The sequence below is a fragment of the Gadus chalcogrammus genome, unplaced genomic scaffold, assembly GCF_026213295.1.
Source record: "Gadus chalcogrammus isolate NIFS_2021 unplaced genomic scaffold, NIFS_Gcha_1.0 GACHA069, whole genome shotgun sequence".
Taxonomy (NCBI): Eukaryota; Metazoa; Chordata; class Actinopteri; order Gadiformes; family Gadidae; genus Gadus; species Gadus chalcogrammus.
The window spans coordinates 458,036-480,239 of record NW_026613504.1 but is presented as its reverse complement, the minus strand read 5'-3'; the positions used below and the strand labels follow the sequence as shown (position 1 = coordinate 480,239).

The 22,204-nt window shown below is 49.2% G+C and overlaps 1 protein-coding gene across 2 annotated transcripts in view; it reads left to right on the top strand.

Moving 5' to 3' along the window:
* LOC130378185 (uncharacterized) overlaps nt 1-22,204 on the top strand; it is a 498,760-nt gene that overhangs the window by 38,066 nt on the left and 438,490 nt on the right. The gene's annotated exons all lie outside the window — the stretch shown is intronic.

Below are 22,204 nucleotides of genomic sequence, written 5' to 3'. Positions count from 1 at the left end.
AATTGCAATAATAACTATATTTTTTAAATCATTGCTTTATTGGCCTAATCTGAGAAGAAATCTATGCCATAAACAGAAATATTATAGGCCTTTTATTACACGGGTCTTCTCAATGCCGTGGAACGCTCCGTTCACTTGAATAGATAGTCCGGTAACTTGTCAACCCCAGCGTCTTCGTTTGCTAAGCAACGTCAACGTCTGTGAAGGATTTCTCTGCTAATCAACACTGCTAATGAATAAATTGTAAAAAGACAGACCATGTGAAGTTATTTTTTCGTCTTGGCAAGTAGCCTTGTAATAAGCGGGATGATGTAGTATAGAACGTCGCCGGTCATTAAAATAAGCCCCTTCAGGGTGAAGCAAGACACCTCCGCTGCGCGTCGGTCACCTGTTCGCCCTGTCGGGGCTTATTTTCCCGATAGTGACCGGCGTTCTATGCATTATATATATTTATATATATTATATATATTTAGCACGGTAGACCTCAGTAACAAATGTCGGGTTGAAATCGGGCTCCGGCTCATAATTACAGGGCACAACGAGTAAACCCCCTCGTCAAGTGTCAGCAGCCGCGTTGACATGGACACATCTGTTCCGCATAGATTTCTATGCGGAACAGAAAATTATCATGTACGCCTCATTCGGAATACAATTATCTGTTCGGCATAGATTCTATGCCGAATAGAAGAGGTGGTGTAGTCCGTTTTAATCGCCATGTATGTTATTCCGAATAGATTGGGGTTTAACTTAGAGCAGCCGCAGTAGTTCGCAATTGGTCCACTGAGCTCCGTCGGTACTTTTAAGCACACCGAACTTCACCGCTGTCAAGGAAAGTGGATTTATTGCCTGATTCACGTCTTTGTTATCACTCCGTAAAAGTAGTCCGGTAAGCGTGTCCGGTTGCTAAGCGACAGGACATGGTTGTTTATTAATGACGTGTTCGCGTATCGTAGTGTCCGCGCCATGGGTCCGCGCGCGTCCGAGGTAACTGTAAATGAGTAGGCTACTAGTAGTACTTTTGCAGGCTGAACGTTAAAATACTTCTTAACTTAGAGAGATGGCAGCTGCAGTAGTTCGCAAATGGACCTTCGAGGATTCCTGGTCACTAAATACTCTCTCCCACCACCAGTCTTGGCTGCAGACTCGCATCCAAATTCCTCTTGTTTGCGGCGGAGCTTAAGGTAAATATAAAGATCTGACGAGAAATTGACGTTGCTGCACTGTCCTCCTTCTTAATTGAAGGAGCAGGCAGAGAAAAGCTCTCTCCTGCTGTGCTTTCATTAAAATCAAATTTAAAATCCCCGATAGTGATAAGACATACATTATGTCGCCGCCGGTCCAGAGATGTGTCAGGTGTGCGCGAGAGACAGAACGGACACTTTTGTTACTGCCATGTATACAGTAGTAGCCTACATTCGGAACACATTTTAGGAACAGATCTATGCCGCATAGAAATCTATGCGGATCAGATGCGGATCAGATGTGCCATGTAAACGCGGCTACTAACTTGTTGCATTGTCTGTGTGGGAGGCGGAGTCCTGGCGCAATCGTGTTTACATCCTTTTTATTTAGTGTTTCAATTTTATTTATTGTTTTTGGTGGTGTTTGGTTTTTATTCAAGAGCATTTTTTGTTAATAATAGATTGTTTTTGGTTGTTTTGTTAATTTATTCTGGATATTTTAAATGTCTTCCAGACGCCCAGTTCCAGTGTTCTTTAAAAATAAAGGTTTATTGATCTTCGAAAGGGTGTACTTTATCATTAAATTAGTTGAAAAACGGCAATATTATCGCTTATCGCAATAATTCCTGGGGCAATTAATCGCCCAGAAAAATTTGTTATCGTGACAGGCCTACACATATGGATGCATAAGGCAGATGCGGCTGAAGACTCTGTCTCCATCCCTCCACTTTGCGATCTATACTACCATATGGGTGGGGGTTGATTGTATTCCAGGTACGGCATCCTGCAGCGAGCCAGTATGGAAGGCTGGTTAGCCAACGACGGGTAAGATCCCACCTTGACACCCGGGACGACCTAAGGCAGGCACAGTCACGATTACTTGGCAGAGTCGCTGTGGGCACTGGCTCACTTGATCATGAAGTGACGAGCTGCAACAATCATGGGAAGTCCCGTCTGGGGTGTAGGGTGGAGGAGGAACAGGAGTCAGGTATGTCAGCTCTGGCAGCAGAGGTGGTCTTGAAACGGGGCATGTCGCGTTTTATTTCGTTTTATTTTACCTTTGTGGTATAGAAGGCCACTAACGCATGCAAGTTTTTTCGGTTTAGTGCATGACTTTGGAACAGCGTGGTTTCAGGCGGCTGATGGTAAACCCACCCATATTGGGCTTTGGATTTGGACATACTGGTTTCGGTTTCCCTTCCCAAAAGATTGGTTTCAGTTTGCTGATGCTTAAGGTTACACGTTTCGACGTTGGTTGCACCAACGGCGTTCTTAGATTTGCTTATCATTTAATGCGCATGGCTTTGACCATTGCGCAAGGGGGGAGGTATTGAGGAGAATTAGGAACATTTTTGGAAACAAGGTTTTTCTTCACCATACTTGCAAACAATGATTGAAATCCAGCTAAATGAGTGTGAAATATTTGAAAAAACAGTGTTCAACAGAGGGGTAGAAGCAGTCCCATCAGAAGACCAAAGTGCGGCTACAGTAATCAAGTTTCGGACTAGAGAAGTCATGACTAGGTTTGGAATTCCGTCAGAAATAAGCTCAGACAAAACGTTTATTCAGAGAACACTCAAACAAGTGATTCAACATTTGCATGTCAAATAAAGACTAGATTATGCCCCAATCCTCAACCACAAGGTATGGTGGAAAGAGTGAATGGGACGCTCAAGATAAAAAATGAACAACATTTGTGCAAGCACTAAATTGAATTGATGCACTACCACTGACACTAATGAGTTATCGCATGAAAACTAACAGAACGACACATCTAACCCCGCATGAAATGCTTAAGGGTCGACCCATGCCTTCACTTAACATTCGAGGGTCCCAAAAGGGACTTCCATTAGAGTTATTAGAAATAGAATTAAGGAAAATTTGTTTGAACATCTAACTGTTGTACATAAGTTTGTAATTCCAGCAAGAGAAACACAAAGTTCCAGGGCCGGAGGAGGAGCCAGATGCAGACACGCCCGGAGCCGACGAACTACCCAAGAATGATGCAATCAAATTTCGGCAGGGTTTGAATCAGTCCTGTTTTGGTGGTCCACTATTAACAAAAATGTTGATTGGATAAATAATATATACTATAATCAGCAACGGTTTGTCAATTTTTTCCATGGATAAGGTCAAGGGACTATATAGATATAGATATGCTATTGGCAGAGCAAGGAGGGGTGTGTGGGATGATAAGGACAACATGTTGTACTTTTATCCCAACAACATGGCCCCTGACGGGTCAGTGACAAGGGCCCTGGCCGGCCTTCGAGCTCTTTCCGTCCAGATGGCAGAGGACTCTGGGGTCGACAACCCCATGGAGAAATGGATGACTGACATGTTTGGCAAGTGGAAGGGCCTTCTCATGGCCGTCCTGTCATCCCTGGCCTGCTTCGTCGGGATTGTGGTCTGCTGCGGGTGTTGCTGCATCCCCTGTGCCCGCACCCTCTGCTCACGCCTCATCACCACGGCCCTCGAAAAGGAGAAACAACAGCCCCCTCCCTACTCCGAAGCAGCCCCCCTCATGCCCCTTCTGGATTGCCTGGACGAGCTTCCCCTGGACGACCAGATGGTGCCTGAAAAATTTGACTGTGAGTATGGCCTCCCTCGCCCTGCAACCCCTGACTTTGAGTACGAGCTCCCCTACACACTCCCAACCCCCGCCACCGACTGTGTCCCCGCCGAGCCGGACACCTACCCGTGAGTGCTAGTGGCCTCTCCAGGTACACGGCCCCGGCGTCCTGTTTCCACCGCCGTATGCTGAAACCCCACCACGAAACCCCCTTCCCCCCTCCCCGCCTGTGACGTGCTAGTAACCTCTCCAGGTGGGCTGCCCCATTCCCGTCCCCGCCAACGGCACCACCCCCCTCCCACCTGATGCACCCACGTCGCCTGGACCAGGGATCTGCGTTCCGGTACCAGGGGCTGCGGCCCGTTCCCTTAAGGCTTGAGGGCGCCCCTGGCTGTATTTGCTTCTGTACGCTCCACTGTTTTTAGCCGCTCCCATATCTATGCCCGCGTCTACGCAACCGACGCCGGGAACGCAAATGTTGTTGTTTATATCGCTGTCCCACTAGATGGAGCTCGGGGATACACACGGGCGAGATTCCAGGGGCCTTGATTGCCCGTTTAGCAGATGAGGTCCTGAGCGCAGTTGAATAAAAGGGTCTAATGCTCAGGTGGCGCCTTGCGTCCACCTGCCCGTGATGACGCTCAGGGCTATTCCGTGGTTTCAGTTGTTCCCGTGCCCCGTGCCTACCCTGGATACCCCATGCGTGTGATTGCTTATTGTTACACGACCAGCTAACTCCTCCTCACATCCTTAGTGTGTGGTCATCTGGGGATGGGTTGAGGGGGATTGCCATTCGTTATCTACCTCATATCTTTCTATTATTATTACTATTATTTAGGGACACGTTTCATGGTTGCATTTCTTTCCTGTGATTGTTATTGTGTAGTATCTGTGTGATTGTTGCATTTTTGTTATATTGTTATTGTTTACTGTTAGTCTTATTGCTGCTTTTTGCTGATACTGTTTTTGTTTGGAGTTTGTTTTATTGTTGCATTTCGTTGTTATTTTTATGGTTTGGTGTTGGTTTTGTTGTGTGGCCAGCTTTGTTGTTGGTTGTTGTTTTTTGGTATCGTTTGATATTTGTTTTAGTATTGTTGTATGCTTGTTGTATTTTTTATTTTTATTTATTTTTAATTTTTTTTCTCTTTTTTGTGTATTATCTGCGGCCAGTATTGTTGGTATTGTCTGTTCGCGATGTAAGGCCGGGGTGGATGCCACCCCCTAGGTGGGGTGTGTATGGCACACCCATGTCTGAAGCATGGGTGGCGTTTCTCCCACGTGGTTCCCCATCCAGGTCCAGCGACTTGTTTTAGTCCCATACTCATGGTTGTTTGTTTTTATGATTGTTTTGCCTTCTTTCTGTTACTTCTAAAAGTGTTATAATGATAGTCCCGCGCTGGAGTCCTATCCCTCGCATCCCTAATGAGTAAAAGTCGTCTTGCGACGACTTGAGGGGGATATGTTGGGCAAAATAACCTGCTGAGCACATCACATGTACATTATAAATATAGCTAACTCCTACCCCAGCCTGATCAGCACATCACATGGCAGTCACCTTACAATAGTCAACTCTTAACGCCTGATAAGCACAACACATGGCAGTCACATTCAACTTTTAGACACATAACACACACATGATAATATAGTCAGGTCGAGGCCAGAGCTAAGGCCCCATTTCTCCGCCAGGCAAATGGTAAACACTCAGACAATGCACTGTTTCATCCTCAGAACGGGAGGGCCACAAACAGGAGACTCTTTGAGGCGCTCCCCCATCAGGAAGAACACGAGAAGATAAACTAGGGCCTGAGAGCCAAGGTCACGCAAAGACACACAGAACCACATACGTCTCAAACGCACACACCTCACCAAGAGGAAGATACAGCATAAGAGTGTGTCACAGAGAGATTCTAACACTTCTTCTGAAGCAGACCTTCCACGGAGGCGAAGCTCTGGACGAACCATCAGCGCTGATTAGGGACTTAGACATATTCGATTTCTCACGCTTTATGACTCTGTATAACCGTTGCCACTTTACTTAATAAATCCAAGGTCCTCGTGCCGATAGACTTTATTACCTCTCCGTCTCATTTTATCTGATCCAGTAACTAGACAGACCGTTTTTCCCTTCACCGGAAGTGGAAGGGGGGGGGGGGTGTTCACATTTGGTTTTAGTCTTTTCGCTCGGTTCTAGCCCTGCTTTTGAGTCGGAGAACCGAGCGAAAAGACTACAACCAAAGGTAAACAACCGCCCTTTCTGTTTCCGGCCAACAGGCAATGATTCTAGGAGGTATTCTAGTCCGCTGAGATATGAGCCAGAGAGCTAACGTTATGGATTGTACATATTTATAATTCGAAATTCGTCTCAGCCTTTATACCACAGATACTCTAGGGTCTAAAGCATATAACCGTGTTGTCTGATTACAGTTTAATTCTTTTTTCACAATTTAACAGATCTAGTTTTGAAGAATAATCACCGCGCCATTCGTTTCAATGGCAATCGGGACGGTCTATACTTTCAACATAAAGGGCCCTATCTTGCATCCGGCGCAAGTGACTTAGTCACTGGCGCATGTGTCGTTGCTAGTTTACAACTGGCGCAGAGCGTTCTTTTCCACCACCGCCACTCGTCGGTAAATTAGGGAATGATCTTGCGCCCCAAGGGGCGGTTCGGCGAAAGGAGGAGGCGTGTTCTGGCGCAAACGGTATTTTGCCGTTTCTGAATACAATTGCGCCCCAGACCAGGAAATACATGGTTTAAAGTCAGTGGCGCGTTGTTCAGATGCTATTTTAAGGGCGCATGCATACATGCTGTGGGATCCCGCTCTCCGGTGGGTCAGAATCCCGGAATAAATCACTTGGTCTCTTATAGGGTAAGCCGCACTCGGCATTTAATTGTTCACAAAACAGAATAACGCATGCATACGACTTTTAGGGTCTCCGTGAGCCTCTAAATGGCGCGCTGGTTCGGCTGTGCTCTCCAGGTCGCTGTCGCTCGTCTTCTGCCCCCGGATGCCGCATGCCGGCTCCTTATATGGTGGCTTCCGGGTCTCGTCCTCTCCACCGCCGGCTGTTTGCACTCACGTCCATTAGCGTGCCCTAAGGGAGGCTCTTTGTCGCCGGCTAGTGGATGGCGGTGGTATATGCCATCCAGCACGAACCCTCGGTCCCGTCCGGGCCGAGGTTTGAGGGGCGGGATGCCACACTCCCCCACCGTTTGCTCAGGCCTCCGGTAGCCGGGGAATCCACCCAGGCAAGCGTCCCGTCGTGACAGGGCGTCGGCGTTGGCGTGCTCTCGGCCCGGTCGGTGGTCCACCTTGAATCTAAAGTCCTGCAGGGCCAGGAACCATCGTGTCACACGGGCATTCGTGTTCTTGGCGCCTGCCATCCACTTTAGTGGCGCGTGGTCGGTGACCAGAGTGAACTCCCGCCCTAGGAGGTAGTACCTCAGCTTGTCGAGGCTCCACTTGATGGCGAGGGCCTCTTTTTCTACTGTTGAGTAGTTTCGCTCGTTCGGCAGCAGTTTCCGGCTGATGTACATGATTGGGTGCTCCTCTCCTGCCCGGACCTGGGACAGGACACCCCCCAACCCGACCTCAGAGGCGTCCGTGTGCACTAAAAGAGGGGAAGCAAAGTCAGGGGTTATGAGTAATGGCTCCGCGCATAAAGCTTCGCGGAGCGTCCCAAAGGCCTGGTCAGCAGCCTCGGACCAGGTGATCCGATCCGGCAGGGCCTTCCGGGTCAGGTCGTTCAGGGGGCTGGCCAGCGTGGCGAACCCGGGTATAAATCGCTGGTAGTATCCCACCAGCCCTAGAAACGACTTCACCTGTTTCTTGGTGCGGGGTTCGGGCCAGTCCCTGATGGCGGCCACCTTACTCTCCTGGGGTCGGATGGTCCCCCGTCCCACCTGGTACCCCAGGTACGCCGTCTCCTCCTGTCCGAGCCTGCACTTGGCCGGGTTGGCCGTGAGGCCCGCCTTCCGCAGCTCCCCTAGCACCGCCCTCAGCTGGTGGAGGTGGACATCCCAGCTGTGGCTATATATAATGATGTTATCTATGTAGGCCGCCGCGTAGTCCCGGTGGGGCCTCAGGATCTGGTCCATCATGCGTTGGAAGGTGGCCGGCGCTCCATGTACTCCAAAGGGGAGGACGGTGTACTGGTAGAGCCCCCCTGGAGTTGAGAACGCCGTTTTCTCCCGGGCCGCCCGGGTCAACGGTACCTGCCAATATCCCTTGGTTAGGTCCAAGGTCGAAAGATACCGGGCTGGACCCAGGCGTTCGACCAACTCGTCCACCCGGGGCATGGGGTAGGCGTCGAACTCGGACGCCTCATTCAGCCTCCGGAAGTCGTTGCAGAACCGGTGAGATCCATCTGGCTTTGGTACGAGGACCACCGGGCTGGACCAGGCACTGCGCGACTCTTCGATGACGCCGAGCTGTAGCATTCGGCGGACTTCGGCCTGGATGGCCTCTCTCCGGGCCTCCGGTATCCTGTAGGGTGGAACTCTCACCTTCACCCCCGGCGCCGTCCGGATGTCATGATGGGCGACTGTGGTCCTCCCCGGAAGCTCGGAAAACACGTCCCGGTGCTGCATGACGAGGTCCTCCAGGTCTCGCTTTTGGGCTGGGCTGAGGTCCTCACCCATCGGAACCTCCGGGATCTCCTGTCGGGCCGCCAGCGCCAGGGGGGCGGGGTCAGGGGGTTCCCTTCCCCCTCGCCACTGTTTCAATATGTTAATATGATAGAGCTGGGTGGGCTTCCGCCTCCCCGGATGTCTAACCCGGTAGTTCACTTCTCCCACCCGTTCAACCACCTCATAAGGTCCCTGCCACTTGGCCAGGAATTTGCATTCAGCTGTGGGGACCAGGACCAGGACCAACTCTCCAGGATGGAGGGTACGCAGCTGGGCTCCCCGGTTGTAGACCCTCGCTTGGACCTGCTGGGCTTGCCGGAGGTGTTCTCGGACGATGGGCCACACTCGGGCCATGCGGTCCCTCACCTGCTCTACGTGGTCCAGGGTGGTGCGGTGGGGTGACGGCTGGCTCTCCCATGCTTCCTTGGCGATGTCCAAGATGCCGCGGCGCCTCCGTCCGTACAGCAGCTCAAACGGTGAAAATCCGGTGGATGCCTGGGGCACCTCCCAGACTGCGAAAAGCACATGGGGTAATAGCTGGTCCCAGTTCTTACCATCTATAGCCATGGCCTTCTTCAGCATTTGTTTTAATGTCCGGTTAAAGCGTTCCACCAAGCCATCGGTCTGGGGGTGGTAGACGGAGGTCCGGAGCTGCTTCACCTGCAGGAAACTGAGTAATTCCTTCATTACCCGGGACATGAAGCATGAGCCTTGATCGGTTAATACCTCCTTGGCTATCCCCACCCGGCTAAACAGGAGCATCAGCTCCCGGGCGACTGCCTTCGCGGTGGCTGCGCGCAGGGGTAGGGCCTCTGGGTACCGGGTGGCGTAGTCCACCAGGACCAGGATATATCGATGACCCCGGCTGGTCTTGGGCAGGGGCCCCACAATGTCCATAGCTATCCGCTCAAAAGGAGTCTCTATTATTGGCATGGGAATAAGGGGGCTTCTGACTGTGGCCCTAGGTGCTACCCTCTGACACTCGGGGCACCCCAGACAATGGCGCTCCACGTCCCTTTTTACCCCCGGCCAATAGAACCGCGCGAGGACCCGCTCTCGGGTCTTGTCCATGCCCAAATGGGCTCCTAGGAGGTGGGTGTGGGCCATAAACAGCACCTTGCTCACATACGCCCGGGGAACCACCAATTGCTCCCTTACTCCCTCCTCGCCTTTCACTACTCTATATAATAGCCCCCTCCTCGTGCTAAAATGTGGGTGCAACGTGTGACTCACCGAGTCCCGGGCCTGACCGTCGTGGGCCACCACATGGCTCCAAGCGTGTTTCAGGGCCTCGTCTTGGAGCTGGGCGCTGGCGAACTGTCCTGGTCGGGCCGAGCCTACCTCCTTCTCCGGGAGGAAATCGGAAAACTCGGTGAGGGGGGAGCTCTCCGGGTCCTCCGGGGGGTTGGGTTGCTCGGACGCTGTGAGGGTGTCCGGGGTGCCGGGTTGGGGTCCCGGTGATCCGGGTTGGGAGGGTCCGTCCCCCTCGGACTCCTGGTCCTCTGCCGTCGATGCCCTGAGGGACGACGGGCGCCGTGTGGCCCCGTACGCCTGCCGAGCTCTCCTCGCCCCCCGGCGGGGAGGTTCTCTCCTGTTCCGGAGTTCTCGCGTCGGGTCCCACAGCCGGTTAAATATTGGGCAGTCCCTCCCAATTAAGAGCGGAACCGGGAGGTGGGGTACAATCCCCGCCCGTGCTGTAAACACACCCTGTGGTGTACGTACGACCACATGGCATGTTTTATAGGTCCGTACATCCCCATGCACGCAGGCCACGTCCATGGGATCCCCCTCCCTCCCTCCCGCCAAGTCGGGACGGAGGAGGGTGACCACGCTGCCGGTGTCCAATATGGCCTGCGTGTCTAGGTTCATCACCCTTGCCGGTATGGTCGGGCTCTGGGGCGTCGTCTGTGTCCAGCAGGTGGCCAGCAAGCAGGGCCGGTCCCCCCCCCAGTCCGCGTAGGCCGACGGCATTGACACGTCCTGCTTTCCAGGGCAGTAGCGCGCTATATGGCCGGGCTGATCACACTCGTAACAGCGTCTCCGTTCGCGACTCTCCGGGGTTACGAGCGGTGGGGGCGGTGCAGCCGCGGGAGGCCCGGTCGTGGGTCCCCATCGGTCTCGGCGGGTCTCGGCGGGTCGTGGGGTGGTATAGGTCCGGTTGCTCAGCCGCTGGGCCACCTGCCAATTCTCCAGCTGCCTGACCAGGTCATCTATGGTGACGGGGTGGTGGTGGGCCAGTACCCTGCAGGCATCCGGCGGTAACTGGCGTATGGAGTGGTCTATAATTACCCTATCTATAGGGCTGGGTCCTTCTCCGGAGGTTAGCCACCTCTTCACCAACCGACCGAGTTGTGCAATCTGCGTCCGCACCGCGTCCCGGGCGTCGAATCGCCAGTCGTGGATACGTTGCGCGCGGGCCGCGAGGTTATGTCCGTAGTACGCCAGGATTGCCTGTTTGAGGGCGGGGTACTGCCTGGCGGCCTCCGCTGACAGGTCTTGGCTCGCCTGCTGGGCAGGGCCCGTGAGAAAGGGAGCCACGATGTGGGCCCACTGCTCCACTGGCCAGTTCTCCCTCTGGGCCGTCCGCTCAAAGGTCTCGAGATACGCCTCCACGTCATCGTCGGGCCCGAGCTTGGTGAGTCGGCTGGTCGGGGCGGCGGTCGGGGCGTCCCGGACTGCGTGTTGCGTGAGCCGTAACACGGCTTCGCGGAGCAGGGCGAAGTTCTCCGCCGTCTCCCGCTGTGTAGCCGCAGCAGCCGCCGCGGCTCCATCCGGGTTCGTAGTGGGTTCTTCTTAGGCTTGCATTCTCCACCATATGTGGGATCCCGCTCTCCCGTGGGTCAGAATCCCGGAATAAATCACTTGGTCTCGTATAGGGTAAGCCGCACTCGGCATTTAATTGTTCACAAAACAGAATAACGCATGCATACGACTTTTAGGGTCTCCGTGAGCCTCTAAATGGCGCGCTGGTTCGGCTGTGCTCTCCAGGTCGCTGTCGCTCGTCTTCTGCCCCCGGATGCCGCATGCCGGCTCCTTATATGGTGGCTTCCGGGTCTCGTCCTCTCCACCGCCGGCTGTTTGCACTCACGTCCATTAGCGTGCCCTAAGGGAGGCTCTTTGTCGCCGGCTAGTGGATGGCGGTGGTATATGCCATCCAGCACGAACCCTCGGACCCGTCCGGGCCGAGGTTTGAGGGGCGGGATGCCACAATGCGCATGCGATGCATACGGATTGCTTGTGCACCTCACGCATACACTTTGCTTCTCTCATCTACCTAGCCGCACATTCTTGGTAAATTATTTGGGAAAGAACAGCTGATGGAGCGGTAATAAGTTGTACTTTTAAATCAATGCATCTGCAAACACCGTACAGCAAACACATATTTTCTTATATGTGTTCAACTTTTCTTGGTAGGCGATACAGGGCACTGTTTGCCAAAACCAGCCGACACAAAGTCAGCTTCTTTCCCCAAGCAGGCACTCTGTTGAACGCTCAGAAATAGCTCCCAACCTTTCGCCGAACAAGGGCTATCAAAACTGTTCTGCATCTACCTCATGTAGATTTAAATTTTTAAATTCCAATATTGTTGTTAATATATTGCCATTGCACTGATCTGTCTTGCACTGTATTTATATTTAAATCCTAAATCTCTCACTGTATATTGACTGCACTGATATCGCACCATTTCTTCCCCTTACATTGTTTCTTCCTCTTATATTGTTGTATATACTATATGCTTTTTGCAAATTTGTACATTATATTGCATTGTTATACTGTATACTTAACAGTATATTTATATTTCGTACTGTTTTGTTTTATTTTTTATATACTGCAATCAATCACAATTTAATTGTGTTTTTCAGTTTTGCACAAAGTATATAAATTCAAAAATATATATTAATTCATTATTTCCATTATAATCTACTACTGTCGTCTATCTCATACTCTCCCTTCTACATTATCTTATCCAATGCTCTTTTTTATCCAATTATCTTATCAGTTTCCCTGATATAATCTATGAGGGCTTATGAAACACTGAAACTCTTTTCAGAGCAGATGGCCTACACCCAAACAGGTTAGGCTCAAAACTGTTGAGGGACAATCTTCTCTTCTCGCTTTACGCACAGGCCACAATCTTGCCATGGTCTGACGCACAGGCCACAATCAGAGCACAGGTTGAGAAGAAGCGAGACTACAGCCTCCCCCACACAACTACTCTGCCACTATCTGACACACAGATAGCAGACAGCCCACAGACCTTGAAGAGAGACAACAGCCCGCCCGACGCCATCAACACTGTGCCCTCCCCCATCGCTGATGCTGGCTTGGCGAGGAACGGCCACCCCCCTCCTCTGCACTCCCCCATCGACGATGACCTCCAGCCTCATCTCTCCCATAGCCACAACAACAACTCCAGCTGGGATAGAGTCTCCGATGTCTCCCTTTGCGATTTTCCAGCCGAATTTAAGAAACTGGAATATGCTGGCATCAAACTTGCATCTGTGTCAATGATAGCATCGCCACGTCATGGCCGCAGGCTGCTATCACCCAGGAGGATGGCGCCCCACCCCCACCACCGTACTGATAGTAGTCCTGAGTATTACTGAGACAAAAAAGGGTTCAGCCGTAGACACAGTATAAAGGAAGTTTCTCATAATCTGCTGAACCCAAGGTTGCCTACGTCAAAGCAGGGCAACTTTCACATTCATGCTGTAACCACTAAGAGAGTAAACAAAGGGAAACTTAGACACACTGCTAACCTCACAAATCTCATATCTATTGCCTCCAAACCAAAAACAATCTTAAAGCCTATCAACAGCACCATCAGGATGGCTCTACTTAATGTGAGGTCTCTTAATAACAAATCATTTTTAGTTAATGATTTTATTAACACTTCCAAACTGGATTTTATGTTTTTAACTGAAACATGGCTGGAACAAAATAACAGTGCAACCGTTCTGATAGAGACAGCTCCTCCCGACTATAACTTTTTTGATGCATGTAGATCTGGAAAAAGAGGTGGAGGGGTTGCTGCTATATTTAAAAATGTATTTCAGGGGAAACAGATGTTATTTGGTGATTTTCCATCGTTCGAATACCTTAGTGCTGTATTGAAATGCTCCCCCAGAGTTCTCCTATTAATTATTTACAGGCCACCCACATATTCTGCAATTTTTTTCGATGAATTCACAGAATTATTGTCTAGCATCTCCACAGAATTTGACTGTCTAGTTATAACTGGTGACTTCAATTTTCATACTGATGATTTGAATGACAAGTGTGCAAAAAAACTTTTTACCATTTTGGACACATTTGAACTGTCTCAACATGTGAAAGAGGCTACTCATTGTAAGGGGCACACTCTAGACCTGGTTATCACAAAGGTCCTCAATGTTTCTGATCTCTCTGTGACTGATCCTTCCTTGTCTGACCACTTTTGTGTTTTCTTTAACATATCTTTTATTCCCGACATACAGACAAAATCAAACACTGTCAAAAAACGGTATATCAATGAAGATTCTAATGTACTTTTTAAAAAGGCCATCTCCTTGCTACCACCTCTAAACCCATGTTCTGCTGATGATCTTGTAGAAAACTTTAATTTGAAAATTTTGAAAGTCATAGATGTCATTGCACCTTATAAGGTTAAAACGATTTCTGGAAAGCAAAAGGCACCCTGGAGAAAAGCTGCTTCTGTAACAGCACAGAAAAAGGAATGCAGGAAGGTTGAACGCATCTGGCGTAAAACAAAACTTCATATTCACCATGATATCTATAAAGAGAGCCTCCGTGCCTACAATTTAGACTTAAAAAATGCTAGAGAAACATTTTTCTCCAATATCATTAAAACCAACACTAATAATGCAAAAACCCTATTTGCAACTGTTGACAGACTGACCAACCCCCCAACAGAAATTCCACCTGATCTCCATTCCACGCAGAAATGCAATGAGTTTGCAGCTTTTTATATTGATAAAATTGAAGGTATCAGACGCGCCATCAATATCTCCACGTCAAACAAAAATGTTGGACTACCACCCTGTTCAGGCAAAAATTACGTGGCAAGGATGGCATGCTTTAATGTTATAGACTCTCAAAATCTTGTGGAAACTGTGACACAACTAAAGCCATCCACCTGTTGCCTTGATACTATACCTACCAACCTCTTTAAGAATGTTTTCGACTGCCTAGCAGTAGACATATTGCAGATAGTTAACAACTCTCTCCAGTCAGGCAAGTTCCCAAAAGCTTTGAAAACTGCAGTTATTAAACCCCTTTTAAAAAAGCGGAGCCTAGATGCCTCTATTATTAACAACTACATACCAATATCAAATCTACCCTTCATAAGTAAAATCATTGAGAAAGTTGTCCTCCAGCAACTAAATCACTTCCTGGCATCAACTGGTTGCTATGACACCTTCCAATCAGGATTTCGACCCCTGCACAGCACTGAGACCGCCCTTATTAAAGTTGTAAACGACATCCGTCTTAACACAGACTCTGGCAAAACCTCAATACTAATGCTACTTGACCTCAGTGCTGCATTCGACACTGTAGACCATACATTACTTCTGGAAAGGTTAGAAAACTGGGTGGGGCTTTCAGGCACTGTCTTAAATTGGTTCAGGTCCTACCTACAAAATAGGAACTACTTTGTATCAGAATCAACCAACGTGACATGTGGAGTCCCACAAGGTTCGATCTTAGGACCCTCTTTATTCAACATCTACATGCTCCCACTAGGGCAAATCATGCAAAATAACAATATTGACCATCATTGCTATGCTGATGACACGCAAATCTATGTATCACTATCACCAAATGACTATCGGCCCATAGATCTGCTGTGCCAGTGCATTGAGCAAGTGAAAGAATGGATGTGCCGAAATTTCCTTCAACTAAATGAGGACAAAACAGAGATAATTGTATTTGGTTCTAAAACGGAAAGGCTTAAAGTAACCCAACACCTTCACTCTCTGTCCCTGAAAACCTCAATCAAAGCCAGAAATCTAGGGGTTATCATGGATTCAGATTTACATTTTGACAGTCACATCAAATCAGTTACAAAATCGGCATATTATCACCTTAAAAATATAGCAAGACTTAGAGGGCTCATGTCCACCGAAGACTTACAAAAACTGGTACATGCCTTTATCACTAGTAAGCTTGAATACTGCAATGGTCTCCTCACAGGTCTCCCAAAACAAACAATGAGGAAGCTTCAGCTTGTTCAGAATGCTGCTGCTAGAGTTCTAACAAAGACCAAAAAATTTGATCATATTACACCAATTCTGAAATCGTTACATTGGCTTCCTGTAGGTCAGAGAATTGACTTTAAAATCATGTTGCTAACCTATAAATCCCTACATGGTTTAGGCCCAAAATACTTAACTGATATGCTTCCACTACATCAGCCTTCTAGACCACTAAGATCCTCTGAGACCAATCTGTTAATTATCCCCAGAGTAAACACAAAACATGGGAAAGCAGGATTTAGTTACTATGCAACAAATAGCTGGAATAAACTCCCAGAGGATTTAAGACTTGCCCCAACTCTGAGCACCTTTAAAACAAGACTGAAGACTTTTATGTTTGCTATAGCTTTCTGCTAAAATCTTAAATACATTGCACTTTCTAAAAAGCTTTTTTAACTTTGCCTTTATTTTCTATTTTAATACTAAAATGCCTTTTTCTATTCTACCCATTTCTTTGCATATGTTTTTCTTTTATTTTATTGTATGACTGTTTATATGTGAAGCACTTTGAGTCTGCCTTGTGTATGAAAAGTGCTATATAAATAAAGTTGCCTTGCCTTGCCTTAATTGCAGAGGCAGGAAGTCCAGCCAGGAGTGAGTTGCAGTAGTCGAGGCGGGAGATGACCAGTGATTGGACTAGAAGCTGAGCTGCTTCCCTTGTGAGGAAGGGCCGGATTCTGCGGATGTTGTAAAGTGCAAATCTGCAGGATCGGGCCACGCAATGATGTTTGCGGTGCAGGATAACTGATTGTCCAATACCACACCAAGGTTTTTGGCTGTTGGAGAGGGAGATACAGTGATGTTCGACAGTGACCAGTAAGTCCATGTGTGGGCAATCTTTCCCTGGGATTAGGAGGAGCTCGGTTTTGTTCAGGTTAAGCCTCAGGTGATGGGCATTTGTTCAGGTGCTGACGTCCGCCAGACATTCCGATATGCGTGTTGCAATCAGGGCGTTATCAGATGAGGGGAAAGAGAGAAATAGCTGAGTGTCGTCAGCATAGCAGTGATAGGAAAGCCATGTGATTCAATGAGGGAGAACAGAAGAGGCCCCAGTACAGAGCCTTGAGGGACACCAGTTTCAAACGTGCAAGGTTTGGACAAGGAGCCATTCCATGTCATTTGATAGGTGCGGTTTGTCAGGTAGGATGTGAACCAGGAAAGAGCAAATTCAGCGATGCCAAGTTCGGCAAGAGTGGCAAGAAGGATCTGGTGGTTTACCGTATCAAATGCTGCGGACAGGTCGAGGAATGAGAATGAGAACCGATGAGAGGGATGAGGCTCTGGCAGCATGGAGGGACTCAGTCAAAGTGAGGAGAGCCGTCTCGGTGGAGTGTGCCTTCTTGAAACCTAACTGGTGAGGGTCAAGGAGGTTGTTGGATGAAAGATAGGAGGACAGTTGGTTAGCGACGGCACGTTCAAGTGTTTTAGACAGCAATGAAAGAAGAGATACCGGTCTGTAGTTCTGGATGTCGGTGGTATTAAGAGTTGTTTTTTTGAGGAGAGGCTTTATTCTGGCAGTCTTGAAAGACGCTGGAACAATGCCTGAAGTGAGGGAGGAGTTGATAATTGAGGTGAGAAATGGCAGGATGTCGCTTGAGACATCCTGGAGGAGAGAGGAGGGGATAGCGTCAAGGGGGCAGGTGGTGGCATGGTTAGATGTTATTATTCTGTTGACCTCGTCAGATGTGAGAGGGCTAAATTGGGTAAAGACAGAGGAGGGGATGGGAGGAGGGAGAATGGAGGCAGGAATAAAAGAGGAGCTAATAACTTTCTGGGTAAAGTAGGTAACAAAGTAATCAGCAGTGAGGCAGGAAGGAGGTGGGGGTGAGGGAGGGTTGAAGAGGGACGAGAACAGGGAACAGTTTCCTGGGGTTTGAGGAGTGGATTTTGTTCCGGTAGAAGGCAGATTTGGTTGTTGACACCCAAGAGGTGAAATCTGAAAGAAGGAAAAGATAGTGAGTTAGATCATTAGGACAGTCTGATCTCTTCCATTTCCTCTCAGCTGCTCTGAACTTTGTTTTACAAGTTTGCAGAGGATGGGTCAGCCAAGGAGGGGGGGCGGTGAGGATCGCGCTGGTCTGGAGTGGAAGGGACAGAGGGAATCCAAGGAGGAGGAGAGGGAGGATAGTGTCTGAAGATTCATCTGTAGATGGTTGAGAGAATTGTTCGATAGAAGGTAGTGAAGACAGAACAGTAGAGGCAATCGTAGAGGGAGAGAGGGATTTGAGGTTACGGCGAGTGGTGACAATGTGGGAGAGGAGGGGGGAGAGGATTTCAAGGGGAGAGAAAAATCAACCAAGTGATGGTCAGACACAGGGAGCGGGGTAACGGAGAGAGCAGAGGTGCCGCAGGTGAATATTAGGTCAAGCTGGTTCCCAGCCCTGTGTGTGGGAGGAGAAGGGGTTAGTGTTAAGTCAAAGGTGGCGAAAAAGTTGGTTAGTTCAGGTGAGTGCAACTTCTCAGGCAGGATGTTGAAGTCGCCGAGGATAACGAGTGGGGTGCCATCCTCAGGAAAGCAACTGAGGAGGGCATCCATCTCGTCGTAGAATTCACGGAGGGGACCTGGAGGACGGTAGATCACCACAATGGAGAGCTTGATAGGAATTGTTACCGTGACAGCGTGGAGTTCTAACGCAGATCTGGCCAAGTGTTCTAGTGGAAGGACCTGGATGGTCTAGGGGTGTGCGAGAATGAGTAGACGGTGGAGAGGGCAGCAGGAGTAGCAGAGTTCTCTGGAGTGATCCAGGTCTCTGTCAGGGCCAGGAAGTGAATGGTCATGAGGGACGCGTAGGCTGAAATCGAGTCTGCCTCCGTAGTGTACGCCTCCCGTGTGCGATTCTCCCGGCGTCTCCAGGCTTGGTCGTGCGTCTGGACTCTCTTCCTAAAGGGACCAAAACCACAGCCTTTTAGCCGTTGCCTAATTGGCCTCCTCCTCCACCGCAGGTGCTTCTTGTCAGGCTCCTCAGTGCGACCTAAAATGAGCCCTCTGTTGCCGACCGGTGGGAATCGGTGGTATCTCCCGTCCAGGACCTCTTCCTTGGGCAGCCTGGTCTAATGGGTTGGGGCCGGGTTGCCACAATATACACTTTATGCTGACTTTTCCTCCAAGCTATTTCATACATCCAGTGGAAAGTTAATGCACATAACGATTGGTTACCTGGCATAACAGTAAACATAATTTGTTCATCAATTTGGTTTTGTGGTGGTATCTGAGCACATAAAACTATTCTCTCTTCCTTTTTATCTATTCCTGAATGTGTCGGATTTGTATGGTCCTTCTCTCCTGGGCTTGTTCCACTTCCTCCTGAACACCCTTAGGTAAACTTGGTTACCTGGTTCCACCCCTCTTGGTGGTTCCTCCTCCAACTCTGGAACTTTGTGTTTCTTTCGCTGGAATTACAAACTTATGTACAGTAGTTAGTTGTTCAAACATATTTTCCTTGATTCTATTTCTAAATACTCTAATGGAAGTCCCTCATGGGGCCCTCGAACGACAGGTGAAGGCATGGGTCGACCCGTAAGCATTTCATGCGGGGTTAGGTGCGTTGTTCTGTTAGCTTGCATGCGATAACTCATTAGTGTCAGTGGTAGTGCATCAATCCAATTCAATTTAGTGCTTGCACAAATTTTGTTGATTTTTGACTTGAACGTCCCATTCACTCTTTCCACCATACCTTGTGATTGAGGATGATAGACGCAACCTAGACTTGGTTTGACATTCAAATGCTGAATCACTTGTTTGAGTGTTTTCTGAATAAACGCTGCCCCATTGTCTGAGCTTATTTCAGACGGAATTCCAAACCTTGGCATGTCTTCTCTAGTCAGAAACTTGATTACTGTAGCCGCACTTTGGTCTTTTGATGGGACTGCTTCTACCCATCTGCTGAACCTCAGTCAATGCTAACTAACATGTACATCATGTCAACATAGTCCATGACCAAATGTCAAAATGGTCCTTCAGGAGTTGGAATGTGTCCCAATGGAGTAGTGATAGTTTTTCTTACATTGTTTTTTGCAAATACTTTTTTGCAAACAATTCTCCTCAACACCTCCCCCCTTGCACAATGGTCAAAACCAAGCGCTGTAACGGGGGGGTTAGGAAAAACCCAAGTGCACAGACTGACAATGGTGACAGGGGAAACCAAAGGTTTATTGATTTCACAGATGATCTGGATCGGGCAGGCAGAGTAAACGGGGACAGGCAAGAGTTCGGGGACCGGCAGGCAATCAGGTAGACTGGGGGTACTGTCGGCGGGCGGGTAGTCGGGCAGGCGAGGGGTCGGTATCAGGAGGGCAGACAGGCAGGCGAGGAGCCAGAAACAGGGGAGCAGACAGGCCGGCACGGACTCGACCACAGGCGGGTGGTCAGACAGGCGAGGGTTCGGGAACAGCGTTGGAGAACATTTCTGGAGTTGCGGGAAAGCTCTGTGAGTAACAAGAGACGATCTGGCAGAGACTGAGTAGAGAGAGGATTGATTTGAGGGAGCACAGGTGAAGGTGGTTGAGCTAATTAGGTGAGATCAGCTTGGCAGGCAGGTGAACGGGAAAATCAGGAGCGGACCATGACATGCGCATTAAATGATAAGCAAACCTAACAACGCCGTTGGTGCAACCAGCCTTGAAACGCCTAACCTTAACCATCCGTAAACTAAAACCAATCTATTGAGAAGGGAAATCACAGCCAGTATATCCTAAACCAAAGGTAGATATTGGTGTGTTTACCATCAGCCGCCTTGAATCCACGCTGTTCCCAAAGTCATGCACTAAACTGAAAACATTACGGGCCCTATTTTAACGGTCTGAAACGCAAGTGGGAAGCGCAAAGCGCAAGTAGCTTTGTGGGCGGTTCTACGGCACTATCGCTATTTTACAGGCGGATAAATGACGCTTGCGCCGCGGCGCAAGTGTCAAAAGGGTTGGTCTGAAGCAGGCTAATTACCCGTAGGTGTGGTTTGGGCGTAACGTGCAACAAACCAATGAGAGTGCCAGCTCCCATCCCCTTTAAGAGCCATGAGTGCATTTGAATCGGACGAGTTGATATTTTGACAGCGCGTCTGCAGTCTCCGATGAGACAGATGCACATGAATTTGCAAATGGCTTAGTTTATTGCCAAATAATATGGCCTAATTCACACATGGAATAAGGGGTTTTCTTCCACAACTTCAGAAATACTGAGTCCTCAAATAAATTTCGGCAAAGAAAACGTATGATAGGCTATAACATAGGCCTATGATATGCGGTAACTGTGGTTCTATATGATATACGCAATACATTATAAACATTGTTTCTTATCAGTATTGTATGCTATCCTAATATGCATGTGTCCCCGCGGTAATAGACATTGCCATTGATTGTATTATGCGTTACGTGTTTAGTTTGCCCAAGTGAAGGAGTTCAAGTACCTCGGGGTCTTGTTCGCGAGTGAGGGAACTATGGAGCGTGAGATTGGCCGGAGAATCGGAGCAGCGGGGGCGGTATTGCGTTCGCTTTACCGCACCGTTGTTACGAAAAGAGAGCTGAGCCGCAAGGCAAAGCTCTCGATCTACCGGTCGATCTTCGTTCCTATCCTCACCTATGGTCATGAGGGTTGGGTGATGACTGTGGGGAAAAACGGTCTGTCTAGTTACTGGACCAGATAAAATGAGACGGAGAGGTAATAAAGTCTGTCGGCACGAGGACCTTGGATTTATTAAGTAAAGTGGCAACGGTTATACAGAGTCATAAAGCGTGAGAAATCGAATATGTCTAAGTCCCTAATCAGCGCTGATGGTTCGTCCGGAGCTTCGCCTCCGTGGAAGGTCTGCTTCAGAAGAAGAGTCAAGAGTCCCTGTGTGATACAGTTTTATGCTGTATCCTCCTCTCGATGAGGTGTGTGCGTTTGAGGTGTGTGTGGTTCTGTGTGTTTTGCTTGGTCTTGGCTCCCAGGCCCTGGGAGAGCTTCGTAACGGGGGAGAGCTCCTCGTGTCTCCGGTGTGATAAATTAAAACGGGGAGTGCCCCCCCAATATGTCTCGTGTGTGATAATTTAATGTGGCTCTCAGGCCCCTGGTGTGGGCAGGGGTATCTCTTGGTTCCTCCTAACGGGGAAGAGCTCTCAATATGTCTCCTGTGTGATAAATTAATGTGGCTCTCCCGTTCTTGAGGATGACTGGTGCATTGTCTGAGTGTCCACCATCTGCCAGCCTGGGAGATGGGGCCTTCAGCTCCGGCCTTGACCTGACTATATATTATCATGTTTGTGTTCGTTGGGTTAGAGCAAGAGTTGACTATATTGTAATGTGTCCATGTGATGTGCTCATCAGGCTAGGGTAGGAGTTAGCTATATTTATAATGTACATGTGATGTACTCAGCAGGTTATTTTTCCCAACATGACCGAAAGGACGAGATCGCGGGTACAAGCGGCCGAGATGAGTTTTCTCAGAAGGGTGGCTGGCGTCTCCCTTAGGGATAGGGTGAGAAGCTCAGCCATCCGTGAGGAACTCGGATTAGAGCCGCTGCTCCTTTACTTACGCCTCGTGCCCACTGCACCGTCAGTCAACGGACGTCAGAAGGCGTGGCTGACGGA